This window comes from Oryctolagus cuniculus, unplaced genomic scaffold (assembly GCF_964237555.1).
Source record: "Oryctolagus cuniculus unplaced genomic scaffold, mOryCun1.1 SCAFFOLD_146, whole genome shotgun sequence".
Classification (NCBI taxonomy): domain Eukaryota; kingdom Metazoa; phylum Chordata; class Mammalia; order Lagomorpha; family Leporidae; genus Oryctolagus; species Oryctolagus cuniculus.
In genome coordinates this window covers 2,358-23,310 of record NW_027208294.1, presented here as the reverse complement: position 1 = coordinate 23,310, position 20,953 = coordinate 2,358, and the positions used below count along the sequence as shown (strand labels likewise).

The 20,953-nt window shown below is 38.9% G+C and overlaps 1 pseudogene; it reads right to left on the bottom strand.

Moving 5' to 3' along the window:
* Window positions 1-3,687: 3,687 nt before the first annotated feature.
* On the bottom strand, window positions 3,688-3,755 carry LOC138848165 (U6 spliceosomal RNA; annotated as a pseudogene).
* Between the last annotated feature and the right edge of the window lie 17,198 nt (window positions 3,756-20,953).

Here is a 20,953-nt window from a genome sequence, read left to right as displayed (position 1 = left end):
GGACTAGAACACTTTGCCCATAAGGGATACCAGCACCACAGGTGGAGAATTAACCAAGTGAGCCACGGCGCTGGCCCCCGATAAATTTACTCTTAACAAAATATCAAAATATCTTATTTAGTATAAAGTTAGTAGTGAAAAGAGACTACCTTGTTGAACACAGAAATTTGAGATTATATTTCTTGGTATTAATTTGCATCTTAAGGCTTATTGCCTAGTTTATTTCAATATTTCAATCTAATATTACTAATAATATCTTGTACTTAGTGGTTCACTGTGTGCCAGACAATATTCTTTTGATTTTTTAAAAGATTTATTTATTTATTTATTTGGAAGTCCGAGTTACACAGATAGTGAACAAGAGGAAGAGAGAGAGTTCCTCCATCTGCTTTTTCACTCCCCAGATGACCTAAAAGGTCAGAGATATGCCAATCTGAAACCAGGAGCCAGGACCTCTTCAGGTTCTCCCATGCAGATTCAGGGGCCCAAGGACTTGGGCCAACTTCCTACTGCTCTCCCAGGCTATAGCAGACAGCTGAATGGAAAATGGAGCAGCCTGGACTTGAACCGGCCTCCATATGGGATGCCCCCACTGCATGCAGTGGCTTTACTAGCTACACCACAGCACTGGCCTCAAGACAATGCTCTAAAATGATGCATTAATTATTCCCAAATATTGAAAAGTGGCATGGTACACATTTGAATGTGTTGTTTTGTACTAGTTGTAGAAACAGTTTAAAATATATTTAGATTTAAAAATGTAAGCTTTGATCTAAAGGTTTACTTTCCCTTAAGGTGCCTGTTTGGAAACTGAGAGATCATTGAAGTCTCAAGATAGAGTACAACTGATCTTATCCAAGCCTCCTTTATCACATGAGGATGCTAAATGCCAAGCCCAGAGAAGTAAAGTGAATTGTTCAAGGTCACATAGGTAAGTTGTGGCAGGGATAATTCTGTATTAGCATTAGGTATCCTGATACATAGGCCACTGTTCTGTCAATTTTGTACTCCTTCTGGAGTTAAAGATTCTAAGTTGTGGAAAATTGAATTTGGAAATTTAGTGGTTGCTATGTTGTTATGGTGAGAAATTTCTGTGTATAGCTATGAGTTGCTTAAATTTTATTCAATATATTTTTCTAGTATGTTTGCTATTTATTTGAAATGTATAACAAATAGCTTCATCTATTTGCCAAAAGAATTTTTTAAAGATTTATTTATATTATTTGAAAGTCAGAATTACACAGAGAGAGAAGGAGAGGCAGAGAGAGTGGTCTTCCATTCACTGGTTCACTCCACAGTTGGCCTCCATGGCTGCAGCTGTGCTGACTGGAAGGCAGGAACCAGGAGCCTCTTCCTGGTCTCCTATGCAGTTGCAGGGGCCCAAGGACTTGTACCATTTTATAGTGTTTCCCAGGCCATAGCAGAGAGCTGGATAGGAAGTGGAGCAGCCAGGTCTTGAACTGATGCCCCTATGGAATACCAGCACTGCAGGTGGCAGCCTCACCCACTATGCCACAGTGCCAGCCCTTGCCAAAAGAATTTATAGAAGCTATTCCATATATACACTTCACAATTATTTAGTTACTTGACATGAACTATCCCTGCATATTTGAAAATTTTGAATGGTATCACTTGGGTTTTAAGAATGTTATATTTTAGGTCTCTTAATATTTTTAGTGATGATGTTTTAAAGGCCCTTCCTGTTTTATGAAAAATGATAAGGATTTTGTTTTACAATGGCCATAGTATTACTACTTAAAGCAATAGATTAAATAACACTTTTAAACAAAGTCATTTAATACTAAATTCTAACACACTGGTATATTTTAAAGTGAGAAACTGGATTTCTTTCAGATATTCTAAAGAAGAATGATAATCAAAATTGAAGACATCTACAGTTTTTAATCACTTGTTTTAAATATTGGTCATAATGGTCCAATTTTGAGTTTAATTTTAATTAGCTTTTAAATGATTCAATATGTTTTATAGAAAAAATTCGGAGAACATAATTATATACTCAACCTCCCTCCCTTCTTTTTCCTTCTTTGTCATTTTTTTTAGCTTATGAAATGACATTTTCAGTTTACATTACATTAAAAACGGTTGTTGAATCAAGGGACAAGTTTAACAGGCAAAAAGCAAAAAGATCGTAATTTAGAGGGAATACAGACAATGGCTCTAAACAATATTTGAATATCACATCTAAACTATATTTGAATAAATTGATAAATATTTTAATTTCTCCTACTAAAATGCTCAAAGTCTTTAATTATTTATCAAATATTAGTGCAAAATTATGGATTTAAATGATCCCAAAAAGTGATGAATTTTTGTGTAATAAAGTCCAATTTTTGTCAAGGCTTTTTGACAGTCTCACAGAAAACTTATGTTTGTGAATGGGAAGAATAATACCAAAATATCCATACTACCAAAAGCAATTTGCAAATTCAATGCAATCCCAATCAACATACCAACGATGTTCTCAGAGCTAGAAAAAATGATGCTAAAATTCACATAGAAACATGAGAGATGCTTAACATCTAAAGCAATATTATAAAGCAAAAAAAAGCTGGAGACATCACACCATATTTTAAGACATATTACAGGGGTCAGCACTATGACAAAGCAGGTAAAGTCACCGTCTGCAGTGCTGGCATCTCATATGGGTGCCAGTATGTTTCCCAGCTGCTCCACTTCTTATACCCCTCTCTGGTATAGCCTGAGAAAAAAGTAGAAAATGGCCAAAGTCTTTGGGCCCCTGCACCTGCATAGAGACCTGGAAGAAGCTCCTGACACTTGGATTCAGATCAACAGAGCTCCGGCCATTGTGGCCATTTGGGGAGTAAACCAGTGGATGGAAGACCTCTCTCTCTCTCTGCCTCTACCTCTCTGTAACTCTGCCTTTCAAATAAATATACTGCAAAAAAAAAAAAAAAAGAAGAAGAAGTGTTAGCACTGATATAATAACAGACACATAGTTCAATGGAAAAGACTTGGTAGCATAGAAATAAACCCAAATTTCTACCAGCAACTCATATTTAACAAAGGAACTAAAATGAACTGGAGAAAGAAGAATCTCTTTCACAAGTGGTGCAGAGGAACTTGATTATCCATATGTAGAAGCCTGAAAAGAGACTCCAACATCTCTTACACTATGTGAAAGTGAACTCACAGTGAATTAAAATGTAATCATAAGACCCAAACCCAAGTAAACATAGGGAAACTCTAAATATTGTCAACACACAATAGCTTTTGGGTAAGATTCCAATAGCAATAGTCACAAAAATAAAAACAGAGACATTTGAGTATATCCAACTAAGATACTTCTTCACAACAAAGTAAACATCAGAGTGTAGATACAATGAACAGATGGCAGGAAAAATTAAAACTCTGAATGTTTACAGATTTCCAGAACATTTACATGAATTGGAAAAACTCCAAAAAATACAGTGAAGAAACAGGCAAGGATCTGAATAGACATTTCTCAGAAGAAATGTAAATGGTCAAAACATGTGAATATGCCCGATGTCACTAGCCATTATGTAAATATAAATCAGAACACCATATCAGTCTCCAACACCTGTGGGAGAATACAACACTCAGGTGTTTGTGTGTGCAGCAAGTGGGTTTAGAGGACCCTGTTCACCTCTGGAGAGCAGAGTCTACAGGGAGGTAAAGAAACCTTACTGCGCAGGGGCATGCTAATCTTCTCTGTATCGTTCCAATTTTAGTATATGTGCTGCCGAAGCGAGCACATGTGCTGCCGAAGCGAGAAAGAGATGAAAAGAATTTATCTCAACTAGCCACTAATATTCAAGAAACAAGGTCTTCAGGAAAGCCAACTCAACTGACATTTTCATGTCATTGTTAAATAAAGGAAAAATTATCTAGGTTCAGCAATACGTAGTTTATAAGAGAAAGACTACAGAGTAATTTCCTTGGCATAGAAATAACTTTGTCTTTTTTTTTTTTTTATCTATGAGGGCTTGCTATCACCACCACACACCCACATCCCATATACAAATGTCTGGCTTGAGTGGTAGCTTCTCTGCTTTGAGGCAAGTTTCTGCTAGTGTGCACCCTGGGAGGAGACGGAGGATGGCAGAAGTGCTTGGGTCCCTGCACCCAAATGGGACATCCAGAATGAATTCCCAGTTCCTGGTTTTGGCTTGGTCAAGCTTTGGCTATTGCAAGTGTCTGGGGAGTGAAGCAGTGGTTCCCTCTTCCTGTCACTCTGCCTTTCAAATCAATAACTGTTGTTGGTAATGACTAATAATGATATTCACTGATTGTCAAATTTTGAATCTATTAATTATAGACAATTTCTCTTTGTATTTTTAAACTTTCATAATGTTCTGTAGCCAATTTCATCACTAGAAATAAAAACTTTTCCTCAAAAAAAAAAAAAAGAAACCTTACTGCTTTCCTAATGTGCTTATTAAGTTCTTGACCAGCGCCTGTTAGTCTTGCCACAAACTTTCTAGTCTTACTACTTTCCTTCTTCTTCTTCTTCTCTGTGACTTGTAAAATAGTATACATTCTATATACTGTGGATACTTTTGATTTATTTTATTCCTTCGGTCTCCTATGAAGTTCCTCCACAAAAGCACAGCCCTCAAAATATTCATTCATTTATGCAGTCTGCAGATTTCATGAGCTACTAAATTCCAAGTAGTATGTTAAAGGCAAGATCTGGGCCTAAGAGAAAAGTGGTCTAAATTCTGTGCCTAGAAGAGGATTTGGGACATAGTAGAACTTCAGTGAAGTGCTATGTGAATGACATGCACTCATTAAATGAGTAATCTAAAGCATACACTTCATTTAAGCAACACAGCAGCCCTACTCACCTCAGGTAGAGCAATTGAGAGGAATAATGTGAACAAAAATAAGACATCAATAAGTTGAATAATAACAGAGAAAAAACAAAATGAGATAGATGCCAACATTACTGAGCTATTTTTGAGGAATTAAATTGATAGAGGGGCTGGCATTGTGGCCAAGTGGGGAAAGCTGCAATCTGTGAGGCCAGCATAACATCTGAGTTCCACTTTGAGTTTAGGAATCTCCACTTCCAATTTAGCTCACTGCTAAACACCTGGGAAACCAGCAGAAGATGGACGAAGGACTCAGGTCCTTGCCACTCATGTGGGAGACTTGGATGAAGCTCCTGACTCCAGCATGCCCCAGGCTCAACTGTTGAAACTCTCTGGGGTGTGAGCCAGCAGATGAAAGCTATCTATGTCTTTCCCTCTCTCTCTAAATCCACCTTTCAAATAATAAAGATTTAATAAACAAATTAACTGATTTCAAAATACACAAAAACATGAACAATACTATATCATTTTTATGCCAAACTGATAAAAAATAACAAATGCTAGAGAGCACATGGGAAAAGAAAACCACCATATATGGTAGGTGAAAACACAAGTTAGTACAGATGTTATGCAGAACAGTATGGTCATTCCTTAAAAAGGATAAAAATTGGGGCTGGCGCTGTTGTGCAGTGAGTTAAAGCCCTGGCCTGAAGGGCCAGCATCCCATTTGGGTGCCAGTTCTAGTTCCAGCTGCTCTTCTTCCAATACAGCTCTCTGCTATCTCCTGGGATAGCAGTAGAAGATGGCCCAAGTCCTTGGGCCCATGCACCCATGAGGGAGACCCAGAGGAAGCTCCTGTCTCCAGGTTTCAGAATGGCATAACTCTGGCCTTTGTAGTCATCTGTAGAGCGAACCAGCTAATGGAGGACCTCTCTGTGTCTCTACCTCTATTGTAACTCTTTCAAATAAATAACAAAAATTAAACTAAGATAAAAATTGACCTACCATGTGAGAGTTATCTTGCTCTTGGCTATATAGAATAAGGAAATTTTATTAGAAGGAAAGGAGGAGAGCATATCAAAGATACAGCAATTTTCCCATAACACAGCCACTATAACACAGTTCACTGCAGCCAGGATGTGAAACCAATCTAGCTGTCCATCAGTGAAAAACAATGGACAGGGCAACCTCTTTTAGATACAAAAAAAGAACAAAATATTATTAAATTAATTGAAATAAGCCAGAAGCAGGAACACAAATGTCACCTGGTCCTTGTCGCATGTGGAAGTGAAAGAAAATAATGGATCTGAACACAGAACTGTGATTACTAGAGGCTGAGAAGGGAAGCAGCTAGGGATAGAGGGGGATTGGATAATAGGTATCAAAAATCAAAGAGGCAGAAAGAACTTCTGGTGTTCCATAATATAATGAGATGACTACATTCAACCATATTAGGTTCTGTGTAAAGAACTGAAGGAGAGGAGCTGGTAGTCTCAAATCATGGAGAAGAATTAGAAACTGTAGTTGCTTGGGGGCCAGCATTGTGGCACAGTGGGCTAACACCCTGGCCTGAAGCACCAGCATGCCCTGTGGGTACCAGTTCTAGTCCTGGCTGCTCCTCTTCTGATCCAACTCTCTGCTATGGCCTGGGAAAGCAGTAGAAGATGGCCCAAGTCCTTGGGTCCCTGCACCCAAGTGGGAGATCTGGAAGAAGCTCCTGGTTCCTGGAATCAGATTGGCAGAGCTCCGGCCATTGTGGCCATCTGGGGAGTGAACCGGCAGAGGAAGACCTCTCTCTCTCTCTGCTGCTACTTCTCTCTGTAACTCTGTCTTTCAAATAAATAACTCTTTAAAAACTTAATAAAACTGTAGTTGCTTAGCTTGATCACTTTTTACTGCATAAATGTGTGCAAATATTGCACTACACCCTGTAATAATGCATGACTAGGACACATTAATCACAAATTATTTCAATGAAATTTTAAAAATTAGAAGCATTTCTTTATATTAACAATGAACTATTTGAAAATGAAATTAGAGAAACATTTCCATGCATAGCAGCATAAGAACCAGGAACCAATGTCTTCAATGTTATCAGTGATGAATCAGATTCACAGCCCCCAGCACTCAGTTTTTGCCATATACTTTACCATGGCAATTGTGGGCATATAGTAGTAAATCAATGGACAGGAATCCTTTGTCTCTAAATCTGCTAAATAAATAAACAAGGAATTCATCAAAGAAAAAGAGATATCAATTTGGATGCCAGGCACAAAAACACATGCACTTGAGCTATCCTCCAGTTTGTGATGCCAACAAATCTTTCAGACATGTTACATTTTCAGAGACTTTTCTGTAATCTTGCTAAGCTTTCTGGAAATCTGCCTTATAGCAAAGGGTTTCCCAATTCCATTACACTCATGATATTTCTTTTGTGTGATATATTAGTTTACCATCTAGAGATAATTTATGGTACAAAACTTTTCTATGCATGCATGTTTTCTCATTTGTGAGTCTATTCATGGGAATTGAAGACTGATTTATAACAGAAATACATTTTCCAAATTCATTGCATAGACTTTTGTTCCTTATGAATTCTCTGAAGTCTGTTGATGTCTAATTTCTGGCTAAAGGTTTTATCGTATTTACAGCATGCAAAGACTATCACCTTTTGTGAATTCTGTGTCTATACAAGCCTGAAATAAAGAAAATGTTTTTGCACAATCAGTATACGCCTAAGAAACCACCTGTGTCAATTCTCTGATGTACCATTGACTTCTGACTCTAATAATATTTATAAGCTTTCTCCTTTACATGAGTCTCTGTTGGATAGGATGTGATTTCCAGCAAAAGGTTTTGTCACAATACTTACATGAATTTGGGAGAAAAGCTCTTCCACATTCATTATATTGTTAAGGTCTCTCCCTTGTTCAAATTCCATGATGGATTATGAGGCATTACCTATGTGAAATGACTTTCTCACATTTATTTCATTCATTAGATATATATGTTGTGCATTCTGATATAAGGAGAGATTTGGGCAGAGCTTTCCAACACTCATTACACCCATAAGGTTTCTCTCCCACGTGAATTCCCTGTTGTCTTATGAGGTATGGCTTCTAATTAAAGGGATTTTACTTTCAAAGGAGTTTTTCCCTATATGAATTTGATGATGTACAATGAGGGCTGAATTATGGTAAAAGGCTCTGAGTCATTACATTCATAAAATTGCTCCCCATGAGAATTCTTTTATGTTTGATGAGGTCTGATTTGCACCACAAAGGCTATTCACATGTATTATATTCATGCATTTCTCCCCTTGGTGAATTCTCTAATATTTCATGAGATATAACTTGCACAAAAAGGTCAAGTAGAAAATTCCCTGTGTGGATACTCTGATATCTTATGAGTTATGAAGTACAGCAAAGAGGCTTTCCACCATCCTTCCATCCATAAAACCTACCTAAATTGAGCAACAAAGATATAGAAAACCTAAACACACACATAACCAGATGGAAATGATACCAGTAATAAAGACCATCACTACCAAGAAAACCCCAAAACTGGAAGGCTTCACTGCTGAATTCTAACAGACATTTAAAGCACTAACTGCAATTCTTCTCAAGTTATTCAAAACAATTGAGAGAGAGGCGATTCTCCCAAATTCTTTCTATGAAGCCAACATCACCTTCATTCCTAAACTTGAAAAAAGTGCAACAAAGAAAGTAATTATAGAACAATTTCCCTGATGAACATACATGCAAAGATCTGCAACAGAATTCTGGCCAATTGAATCCAACAATGCATCAGAAAGATCATCCACCCAGACCAAGTGGGATTTATCCTTGGTATGCAAGGATGGGACCAAAGGCTTTTCCACAGTCATTTCATTTATAAGCTTTCTCCATGGTGTGAAGGCTCTGATACTTTCTGAGGTTTGACTTCTCAGCAAAGGTTTTTCCACAGTCATTGCAATCATAAGGTTTCCCCCAGTACAAATTGTCTGATGCTTTGTGAGCTTTGATTTCTCAGCAAAGGCTTTTCCACAATGATTGCATTCATAAGGTTTCTCCCCTCTGTGAATTCTCTGATGATTTATGAGGTTTGCCTTCTGGCCAAAGGATTTTCCATAGTAATTGCATTCATAAGGTTTCTCACCTGTGTGAATTCTCTGATGATTTATGAGGTTTGCCTTCTGGCCAAAGGATTTTCCACAGTCATTACATTCAAAAGGTTTCTCACCTGTGTGAATTCTCTGATGATTTATGAGGTGTTTCTTCTGGCCAAAGAACTTCCCACAGTCATTAGATTTGTAAGATTTCAACCCTGTGTGAATTCTCTGATGTCTAATGAGATCTGACTTCTGGTGAGTGGTTTCCACACAATCATTACACACATGAGGGTTTTCCACAATATGAGTGCTGTGATGGAGGGTATTTAATACTGAATGAATTCCCACAAGGTTTACATGCATAGGATTTCTTCCCTATATTTGGTCTATGATTCAGTCTAACATGTGATTGGTAAATGACAGGTTCCACAGTCCCAATATACTTATAAATGTTCTCTCTTTTCAGGTGAATACAATCAGAATTCCACAGTCAGTCAGCTGGGAGGGGTGGATGAATCCGGAAACAGCTGGTTTCCTTGTACTAAAACAAGCGCCATATCACGAAGGACTCTTGCATTTCTTTTTCTTTTTTGCATTTTTCACATTTTCTTATTTATCATGGTTTGTAATAAATTTTCTGATGTGGGTTGTGGTTTTGAGGCTGGCTTAAGGAGTTCAGGGAACCAGAGGAATGGTCTTTTTCAATTAGGGCACAGCTGTTGTTTCTCTCCAATTCTGGCTTTCTGTAATTGCTTTGGGTGCCTCAGGCAATTTTTCATTTTGAGCGACTTTTTCCTAAATGCTTTGTTGGTCTGAGTTGGTTTTGCCTTTTTCCTTTTCAAATTGTGTATTCTGATGCAATACAAACAAGGGTTTAGAACGAGGATCCATTAGGAAATTGAAAAACAGAACATATTGGGTTTTCATGATTAGAAATCATAGGCAACATGACAAAGATGAGTTTTTGGGTTTTGGAAAATGACATAGAACCCTTCCACTGAGGGGCAGATATTAATTTCCTCCAAATCGAGAGTGAGTGCGATTTTCAGGTGAATTCAATCAGAATTCCACAGCCAGTCAGCTAGGAGGGGTGGATGAATCCGGGAACAGCTGGTTTCCTTGCAACTAAATCAAGCCCAATATCATAAAGGACTCAATGCATTTCTTTGGCTTCTTTCTCTTTTTTCTTTTTATCATGGTTTGTAATGAATTTTCTGATGTGAGCTTTGGTTTTGAGGCTGGCATATTGAGTTCAGGGCACAAGAGGAAGGTTCTTTTTCAACCAGGGCACAGCGGTTGGCTTGCTCCAATTCTGGCTTGCTGTCATTGTTTTGGGTGCCTCAGCCGATTTGTGGTTTCTTGTGTGGCAATTTCCTAAATGTTTTCTGGGTCTGAGTTGGCTTTGCCTTCTTCATTCCCAAATTCTGTATTCTGACGCAACACAAACAAGAGTTTGGACAGAGTAGCCATTATGAAATAAAAAACATTACAAATGGGCATTTGAAGAATATAAATCTACAGGTAACACGACCAAGGTGAGTTTTTGTGTTTATGAAAATAAAATGGAATACTTTGGCTGAGGTGACAGATATTAATTGCCTCCAAAATGAGTTTCACTGTGATTTTCAGGTTAATTCAGACAGAATTCCACAGGCAGTCAGCTGGAGGGGTGGATGAATCCGGGAACAGCCGGTTTCCTAGCGACTAAATCAAGCCCTATATCATTATGGATTCTTGCATTTTTTTGGCTTTTTTCTCTTTTTTCTTATTTATCATGGTTTGTAATGAATTTTCTGATGTGAGCTTTGGTTTTGAGGCTGGCATATTGAGTTCAGGGCACAAGAGGAAGGTTCTTTTTCAATCAGGGCACAGCTGTTGGCTTGCTCCACTTCTGGCTTGCTGTCATTGTTTTGGGTGCCTCAGCTGATTTGTGGTTTCTTGTGTGGTAATTTACTAAATGTTTTTGGGGTCTGAGTTGGTTTTGTCTTCTTCCTTCCCAAATTTTGTATTCTGATGCAATACAAGCAAAATTTTGAAGAGTAGCCATTATGAAAGAAAAAAAAAAAACACAGCAAATTGACCTTTCAGGATTAGAAATCCATAGGCAACACAACCAAGATGAGATTCTGTGTTTTGGAAAATGACATGGAACGCTTCTGCTGAGGTGACAGATTCTAATTCCCTCCAAATGGAGTGTGAGAGCGATCTTGAGGTGAATTCAATCAGAATTCCAAAGTCAGTCTGTGGAAGGGGGGGATGAATCTGGAAACAGCCAGTTTCTTTGTGTCTAAATCCTGCCAAATATCACAAAGGACTCTTGCATTTCTTTGGCTTTTTCACATTTCCCTTATTTATCATGGTTTGTAATGAATTTTCTGATGTGAGCTTTGGTTTTGAGGCTGGCATATTGAGTTCAGGGCACAAGAGGAAGGTTCTTTTTCAATCAGGGCACAGCTGTTGGCTTGCTCCAATTCTGGCTTGCTGTCATTGTTTTGGGTGCCTCAGCCGATTTGTGGTTTCTTGAGTGCCAATTTCCTAAATGTTTTCTGGGTCTGAGTCGGTTTTGCCTTCTTATTCCCAAATGTTGTATTCTGATGCAATACAAGCAAGATTTTGGAGAGTAGCCATTATGAAAAAAAAAAAAAAAAAGCGCATTGCCCTTTCAGGATTAGAAATCTACAGGCAACACAACCAAGATGAGTTTCTGTGTTTTGGAAAATGACATAGAACGCTTCTGCTGAGGGGACAGATTCTAATTCCCTCCCAAATGAGTGTGAGAGCGATTTTGAGGTGAATTCAATCAGAATTCCAAAGTCAGTCTGTGGAAGGGGGGGATGAATCTGGAAACAGCCAGTTTCTTTGTGTCTAAATCCAGCCAAATATCACAAAGGACTCTTGCATTTCTTTGGCTTTTTCACATTTCCCTTATTTATCATGGTTTGTAATGAATTTTCTGATGTGACCTTTGGTTTTGAGGCTGCAATATAGAATTCAGGGCACCGGAGGAATGGTCTTTTTCAAACAGGGCACAGCTGTTGGCTTGCTCCAATTCTGGCTATTGTCTTTGTTTTGGGTGCCTCAGCTGAAATTTGGTTTCTTGAGTTTCACTGCGATTGTCAGGTTAATTCAGTCAGAATTCCACAGGCAGTCAGCTTTAGTGGTGGATGAATCTGGGAACAGCCGGTTTCCTTGCAACTAAATCAAGCCCTATATCATTATGGATTCTTGCATTTTTTTGGCTTTTTTCTCTTTTTTCTTATTTATCATGGTTTGTAATGAATTTTCTGATGTGAGCTTTGGTTTTGAGGCTGCAATATTGAGTTCAGGGCACAAGAGGATGGTTCTTTTTCAATCAGGGCACAGCTGTTGGCTTGCTCCACTTCTGGCTTGCTGTCATTGTTTTGAGTGCCTCAGCCGATTTGTGGTTTCTTGTGTGGCAATTTCCCAAATGTTTTCAGGGTCTGAGTTGGCTTTGCCTTCTTCCTTCCCAAATTTTGTATTCTGATGCAATGTAAAGAAGAGTTTGTACAGAATAGCCATTATGAAAGAAAAAACACAACAAATAGGCGTTTGAAGCTTAGAAATCTACAGGTAACATGACCAAGGTGAGTTTTTGTGTTTATGAAAATAAAATGGAACACTTTGGCTGAGGTGACAGATATGAATGGCCTCCAAACTGAGTTTCACAGTGATTTTCAGGTTAATTCAGTCAGAATTCCACAGGCAGTCAGCTGGAGGGTGCATGAATCCGGGAACAGCCGGTTTCCTAGCAACTAAATCAAGCCTTATATCATTATGGATTCTTGCATTTTTTTGGCTTTTTTCTCTTTTTTCTTATTTATCATGGTTTGTAATGAATTTTCTGATGTGAGCTTTGGTTTTGAGGCTGGCATATTGAGTTCAGGGCACAAGAGGAAGGTTCTTTTTCAATCAGGGCACAGCTGTTGGCTTGCTCCACTTCTGGCTTGCTGTGATTGTTTTGGGTGCCTCAGCTGATTTGTGGTTTCTTGTGTGGCAATTTCCTAAATGTTTTCGGGGTCTGAGTTGGTTTTGTCTTCTTCCTTCCCAAATTTTGTATTCTGATGCAATACAAGCAAAATTTTGGACAGAGTAGCCATTATGAAAGAAAAAAAAAAAAAAACACAGCAAATTGACCTTTCAGGATTAGAAATCCATAGGCAACACAACCAAGGTGAGATTCTGTGTTTTGGAAAATGCCATGGAACGCTTCTGCTGAGCGGACAGATTCTAATTCCCTCCAAATGGAGTGTGAGAGCGATTTTGAGGTGAATTCAATCAAAATTCCAAAGTCAGTCTGTGGAAGGGGGGGATGAATCTGGAAACAGCCAGTTTCTTTGTGTCTAAATCCTGCCAAATATCACAAAGGACTCTTGCATTTCTTTGGCTTTTTTCTCTTTTTTCTTATTTATCATGGTTTGTAATGAATTTTCTGATGTGAGCTTTGGTTTTGAGGCTGGCATATTGAGTTCAGGGCACAAGAGGAAGGTTCTTTTTCAATCAGGGCACAGCTGTTGGCTTGCTCCACTTCTGGCTTGCTGTCATTGTTTTGAGTGCCTCAGCCGATTTGTGGTTTCTTGTGTGGCAATTTCCCAAATGTTTTCAGGGTCTGAGTTGGCTTTGCCTTCTTCCTTCCCAAATTTTGTATTCTGATGCAATGCAAAGAAGAGTTTGTACAGAATAGCCATTATGAAAGAAAAAACACAACAAATAGGCGTTTGAAGCTTAGAAATCTACAGGTAACATGACCAAGGTGAGTTTTTGTGTTTATGAAAATAAAATGGAACACTTTGGCTGAGGTGACAGATATTAATTGCCTCCAAACTGAGTTTCACTGTGATTTTCAGGTTAATTCAGTCAGAATTCCACAGGCTGTCATCTGGAGGGGTGGATGTATCTGGGAACAGCCGGTTTCCTTGCAACTAAATCAAAACCAATATCATTATGGATTCTTGCATTTCTTTGGCTTTTTTCTCTTTTTTCTTATTTATCATGGTTTGTAATGAATTTTCTGATGTGAGCTTTGGTTTTGAGGCTGGCATATTGAGTTCAGGGCACAAGAGGAAGGTTCTTTTTCAATCAGGGCACAGCTGTTGGCTTGCTCCACTTCTGGCTTGCTGTCATTGTTTTGGGTGCCTCAGCTGATTTGTGGTTTCTTGTGTGGCAATTTCCTAAATGTTTTCGGGGTCTGAGTTGGTTTTGCCTTCTTCCTTCCCAAATTTTGTATTCTGATGCAATACAAGCAAGATTTTGGACAGAGTAGCCATTATGAAAGAAAAAAAAAAAAACACAGCAAATTGACCTTTCAGGATTAGAAATCCATAGGCAACACAACCAAGGTGAGATTCTGTGTTTTGGAAAATGACATGGAACGCTTCTGCTGAGGGGACAGATTCTAATACCCTCCAAATGGAGTGTGAGAGCGATTTTGAGGTGAATTCAATCAGAATTCCAAAGTCGGTCTGTGGAAGGGGGGGATGAATATGGAAACAGCCAGTTTCTTTGTGTCTAAATCCTGCCAAATATCACAAAGTACTCTTGCATTTCTTTGGCTTTTTCACATTTCCCTTATTTATCATGGTTTGTAATGAATTTTCTGATGTGAGCTTTGGTTTTGAGGCTGGCATATTGAGTTCAGGGCACAAGAGGAAGGTTCTTTTTCAATCAGGGCACAGCTGTTGGCTTGCTCCACTTCTGGCTTGCTGTCATTGTTTTGGGTGCCTCAGCTGATTTATGGTTTCTTGAGTGCCAATTTCCTAAATGTTTTCTGGGTCTGAGTCGGTTTTGCCTTCTTATTCCCAAATTTTGTATTCTGATGCAATACAAGCAAGATTTTGGAGAGTAGCCATTATGAAAGAAAAAAAAAAAAAACACAGCAAATTGACCTTTCAGGATTAGAAATCCATAGGCAACACAACCAAGGTGAGATTCTGTGTTTTGGAAAATGCCATGGAACGCTTCTGCTGAGCGGACAGATTCTAATTCCCTCCCAAATGAGTGTGAGTGCGATTTTGAGGTGAATTCAATCAGAATTCCAAAGTCGGTCTGTGGAAGGGGGGGATGAATCTGGAAACAGCCAGTTTCCTTGTGTCTAAATCCAGCCAAATATCACAAAGTACTCTTGTATTTCTTTGGCTTTTTTCTCTTTTTTCTTATTTATCATGGTTTGTAATGAATTTTCTGATGTGAGCTTTGGTTTTGAGGCTGCAATATTGAGTTCAGGGCACAAGAGGATGGTTCTTTTTCAATCAGGGCACAGCTGTTGGCTGGCTGCAGTTCTGGCTTGCTGTCCTTATTTTGAGTACCTCAGCAGATTTGTGGTTTCTTGTGTGGCAATTTCCCAAATGTTTTCTGGGTCTGAGTTGGCTTTGCCTTCTTCCTTCCCAAATTTTGTATTCTGATGCAATGCAAAGAAGAGTTTGTACAGAATAGCCATTATGAAATAAAAAACACAACAAATAGGCGTTTGAAGCTTAGAAATCTACAGGTAACATAACCAAGGTGAGTTTTTGTGTTTATGAAAATAAAATGGAACACTTTGGCTGAGGTGACAGATATTAATTGCCTCCAAACTGAGTTTCACTGTGATTTTCAGGTTAATTCAGTCAGAATTCCACAGGCAGTCAGCTGGAGGGGTGGATGAATCCGGGAACAGCCGGTTTCCTTGTGACTAAATCAAGCCTTATATCATTATGGATTCTTGCATTTTTTTGGCTTTTTTCTCTTTTGTCCTATTTATCATGGTTTGTAATGAATTTTCTGATGTGAGCTTTGGTTTTGAGGCTGGCATATTGAGTTCAGGCACAAGAGGAAGTTTCTTTTTCAATCAGGGCACAGCTGTTGCCTTGCTCCAATTCTGGCTTGCTGTCATTGTTTTGGGTGTCTCAGCTGATTTGTGGTTTCTTGAGTGCCAATTTCCTAAATGTTTTCTGGGTCTGAGTCGTTTTTGCCTACTTATTCCCAAATTTTGTATTCTGATGCAATACAAGCAAGATTTTGGAGAGTAGCCATTATGAAAGAAAAAAAAAAAAACACAGCGCATTGACCTTTCAGGATTAGAAATCTACAGGCAACACGCCCAAGATGAGTTTCTGTGTTTTGGAAAAAGTCATGGAACCCTTCTGCTGAGGGGACAGATTTTAATTCACTCCAAATTGAGTGTGAGTGCGATTTTGAGGTGAATTCAATCAGAATTCCAAAGTCAGTCTGTGGAAGGGGGGGATGAATCTGGAAACAGCCAGTTTCCTTTTATCTGAATCCAGCCAAATATCAAAAAGAACTCTTGCATTTCTTTGGCTTTTTCACATTTCCCTGATTTATCATGGTTTGTAATGAATTTTCTGATGAGAGCTTTGGTTTTGAGACTGCAATATAGAGTTCAGGGCACCGGAGGAATGGTCTTTTTCAAACAGGGCACAGCTGTTTGCGTGCTCTAATTCTGGCTTCCTGTCAGTGTTTTGGGTGCCTCAGCTGAAATTTGGTTTCTTGAGTTTCACTGGGATTGTCAGGTTAATTCAGTCAGAATTCCACAGGCAGTCAGCTATAGTGGTGGATGAATCTGGGAACAGCCGGTTTCCTTGCAACTAAATCAAACCCAATATCATTATGGATTCTTGGATTTCTTTGGATTTTTCTCTTTTTTCTTATTTATCATGATTTGTAATGAATTTTCTGATGTGAGCTTTGGTTTAGAGGCTGCAATATGCAGTTCAGGGAACCGGAGGAGGGTCTTTTTCAATCAGGGCACAGCTGTTGGCTTGCTCCAATTCTGGCTTGCTGTCATTGTTTTGGGTGCCTCAGCCGATTTGTGGTTTCTTGAGTGCCAATTTCCTAAATGTTTTCTGGGTCTGAGTCGGTTTTGCCTTCCCAAATTATTTCCAAATTTTTAATTTGGTGCAATACAAGCAAGATTTTGGAGAGTAGCCATTATGAAAGAAAAAAAAAAAAAAAACAGCGAATTGCCCTTTCAGGATTATAAATCTACAGGCAACACAACCAAGATGAGTTTCTGTGTTTTGGAAAATGACAAGGAACCCTTCTGCTGAGGGGACCGATTCTAATTCCCTCCAAATTGAGTGTGAGTGCGATTTTGAGGTGAATTCAATCAGAATTCCAAAGTCAGTCTGTGGAAGGGGGGTATGAATCTGGAAACAGCCAGTTTCCTTGTATCTGAATCCAGCCAAATATCAAAAAGGACTCTTGCATTTCTTTGGCTTTTTCACATTTCCCTGATTTATCATGGTTTGTAATGAATTTTCTGATGTGAGCTTGGTTTTTAGGCTGAAATATGGAGTTCAGGGTACTGGAGGACCTGTCTTTTTCAAAGAGGGTACAGTTGTTGGCTTGCTGCAATTCTGGCTTGCTGTCATTGTTTTGGGTTCCTCAGCCAATTTGTGGTTTCCTGTGTGGCAATTTACTAAATGTTCTCTGGGTCTGAGTTGGCTTTGCCTTCTTCCTTCCCAAATTTTGTATTCTGATGCAATACAAGCGAGATTTTCGACAGAGTAGCCATTATGAAATAAAAAACACAACTAATAGGCGTTTGAAGCTTAGAAATCAACAGGTAACATGACCAAGGTGAGTTTTTGTGTTTTGGAAAATAAAATGGAACACTTTGGCTGAGGTGACAGATATTAATTGCCTCCAAACTGAGTTTCACTGTGATTTTCAGGTTAATTCATTCAGAATTCCACAGGCAGCAGCTGGAGGGGTGGATGAATCCGTGAACAGCCGGTTTCCTAGCGACTAAATCAAGCCCTATATCATTATGGATTTTTGCATTTTTTTGGCTTTTTTCTCTTTTTTCTTATTTATCATGGCTTGTAATGAATTTTCTGATGTGAGCTTTGGTTTTGAGGCTGGCATATTGAGTTCAGGGTACAAGAGGAAGGTTCTTTTTCAATCAGGGCACAGCTGTTGGCTTGCTCCACTTCTGGCTTGCTGTCATTGTTTTGGGTGCCTCAGCTGATTTGTGGTTTCTTGTGTGGCAATTTCCTAAATGTTTTCTGGGTCTGAGTTGGCTTTGCCTTCTTCCTTCCCAAATTTTGTATTCTGATGCAATACAAGCAAGATTTTGGACAGAGTAGCCATTATGAAATAAAAAACACAACAAATAGGTGTTTGAAGCATACAAATCTACAGGTAACATGACCAAGTTGTTTTTGTGTTTTGGAAAATGAAATGGAACATTTTGGCTGAGGTGACAGATATTAATTGCCTCCAAACTGAGTTTCACTGCGATTTTCAGGTTAATTCAGTTAATTCAGTTAGGATTCCACAGGCTTGCATTTCTTCAGCTTTTTCACACTTCCCTTATTTATCATGGTTTGTATGAGTTTTCTGATGTGAGCTTAGATTTGAGGCTGGCATATTGAGTTCAGGGCACAAGAGGAAGGTTCTTTTTCAATCAGGGCACAGCTGTTGGCTTGCTCCACTTCTGGCTTGCTGTCATTGTTTTGGGTGCCTCAGCTGATTTGTGGTTTCTTGTGTGGCAATTTCCTAAATGTTTTCTGGGTCTGAGTTGGTTTTGCCTTCTTCCTTCCCAAATTTTGTATTCTGATGCAATATAAGCAAAATTTTGAAGAGTAGCCATTATGAAAGAAAAAAAAAAACACAGCAAATTGACCTTTCAGGATTAGAAATCCATAGGCAACACAACCAAGATGAGATTCTGTGTTTTGGAAAATGACATGGAACGCTTCTGCTGAGGTGACAGATTCTAATGCCCTCCAAAGGGAGTGTGAGAGCAATTTTGAGGTGAATTCAATCAGAATTCCAAAGTCAGTCTGTGGAAGGGGGGGATGAATCTGGAAACAGCCAGTTTCTTTGTGTCTAAATCCTGCCAAATATCACAAGGGACTCTTGCATTTCTTTGGCTTTTTCACATTTCCCTTATTTATCATGGTTTGTAATGAATTTTCTGATGTGACCTTTGGTTTTGAGGCTGGCATTTTGAGTTCAGGGCACCAGAGGAATGGTCTTTTTCAAACAGGGCACAGCTGTTGGCTTGCTCCAATTCTGGCTATTGTCTTTGTTTTGGGTGCCTCAGCTGAAATTTGGTTTCTTGAGTTTCACTGAGATTGTCAGGTTAATTCACTCAGAATTCCACAGGCAGTCAGCTTTAGTGGTCGATGAATCTGGGAACAGCAGGTTTCCTTGCAACTAAATCAAACCCAATATCATTATGGATTCTTGCATTTCTTTGGCTTTTTTCTCTTTTTTCTTATTTATCATGGTTTGTAATGAATTCTCTGATGTGAGCTTTGGTTTTGAGGCTGCAATATGGAGTTCAGGGCACAAGAGGATGATTCTTTTTCAATCAGGGCACAGCTGTTGGCTTGCTCCACTTCTGGCTTGCTGTCATTGTTTTGAGTGCCTCAGCCGATTTGTGGTTTTTTGAGCGGCAATTTCCTAAATGTTTTCTTGGTCGGAGTTGGTTTTGCCTTCTTCCTTCCCAAATTTTGTATTCTGACGCAATATAAACTAGAGTTTGGACAGAGTAGCCAGTATGAAATAAAAAACACAACACATAGGCGTTTGAAGCTTAGAAATCTACAGGTAACACGACCAAGGTGAGTTTTTGTGTTTTGGAAAATAAAATGGAACACTTTGGCTGAGGTGACAGATATTAATTGCCTCCAAACTGAGTTTCACTGTGATTTTCAGGTTAATTCAGTCAGAATTCCACAGGCAGTCAGTTGGAGGGGTAGATGAATCCAGGAACAGCCGGTTTCCTAGCGACTAAATCAAGCCCTATATCATTATGGATTCTTGCATTTCTTTGGCATTTTTCTCTTTTTTCTTATTTATCATGGCTTGTAATGAATTTTCTGATGTGAGCTTTGGTTTTGAGGCTGGCATATTGAGTTCAGGGCACAAGAGGAAGGTTCTTTTTCTATCAGGGCGCAGCTGTTGGCTTGCTCCACTTCTGGCTTGCTGTCATTATTTTGGGTGCCTCAGTGACTTTTGGCTTCTTGAGCGGCAATTTCCTAAATGTTTTCTGGGTCTGATTTGGTGTTGCCTTCTTCCTTCCCAAATTTTGTATTCTGATGCAATACAAACAAGAGTTTGGACAGAGTAGCCATTATGAAATAAAACACACAACAAATAGGATGTTGAGACTTAGACATCTATAGGTAAAACAACCAAGGTGAGTTTTTCTGTTTGGGAAAATCAAATGGAACACTTTGGCTGAGGTGACAGATATTAATTGCCTCCAAACTGAGTTTCACTGCGATTTTCAGGTTAATTCAGTCAGAATTCCACAGGCCGTCAGCTTGAGGGGCGAATGAATCCGGGAACAGCCGGTTTCCTTGCGACTAAATCAAGCCCAATATAATTAGGGATTCTTGCATTTCTTTGGCTTTTTTCTCATTTTTCTTATGTATCATGGTTTGTAATGAATTTTCTGATGTGAGCTTTGGTTTTGAGGCTGGCATATTGAGTTCAGGGCACAAGAGGAAGGTTCTTTTTCAATCAGGGCACAGCTGTTGGCGTGTTCCAATTCTGGCATCCCGACATTTTTTTGGGTGCCTCAGCTGATTTGTGATTTCTTGAGCGGCAATTTCCTAAATGTTTTCTGGGTCTGAGTTGGTTTTGCCTTCTTCCTTCCCAAATTTTGTATTCTGACACAATACAAACAAGAGTTTGGCCAGTGCAGCCATTATGAAATAAAAAACACTACACATAGGTGTTTGAAGCTTAGAAATCTACAGATAACACGACCAAGGTGAGTTTTTGTGTTTTGGAAAATAAAATGGAAACTTTGGCTGAGGTGACAGATATTAATTGCCTCCAAACTGAGTTTCACTGTGATTTTCAGGTTAATTCAGTCAGAATTCCACAGGTAGTCAGCTGGAGGGGTGGATGAATCCGGGAACAGCCGGTTTCCTTGCAACTAAATCCAGCCCAATATCATTATGGATTCTTGCATTTCTTTGGCTTTTTTCTCATTTTTCTTATTTATCATGGTTTGTAATGAATTTTCTGATGTGAGCTTTGGTTTTGAAGC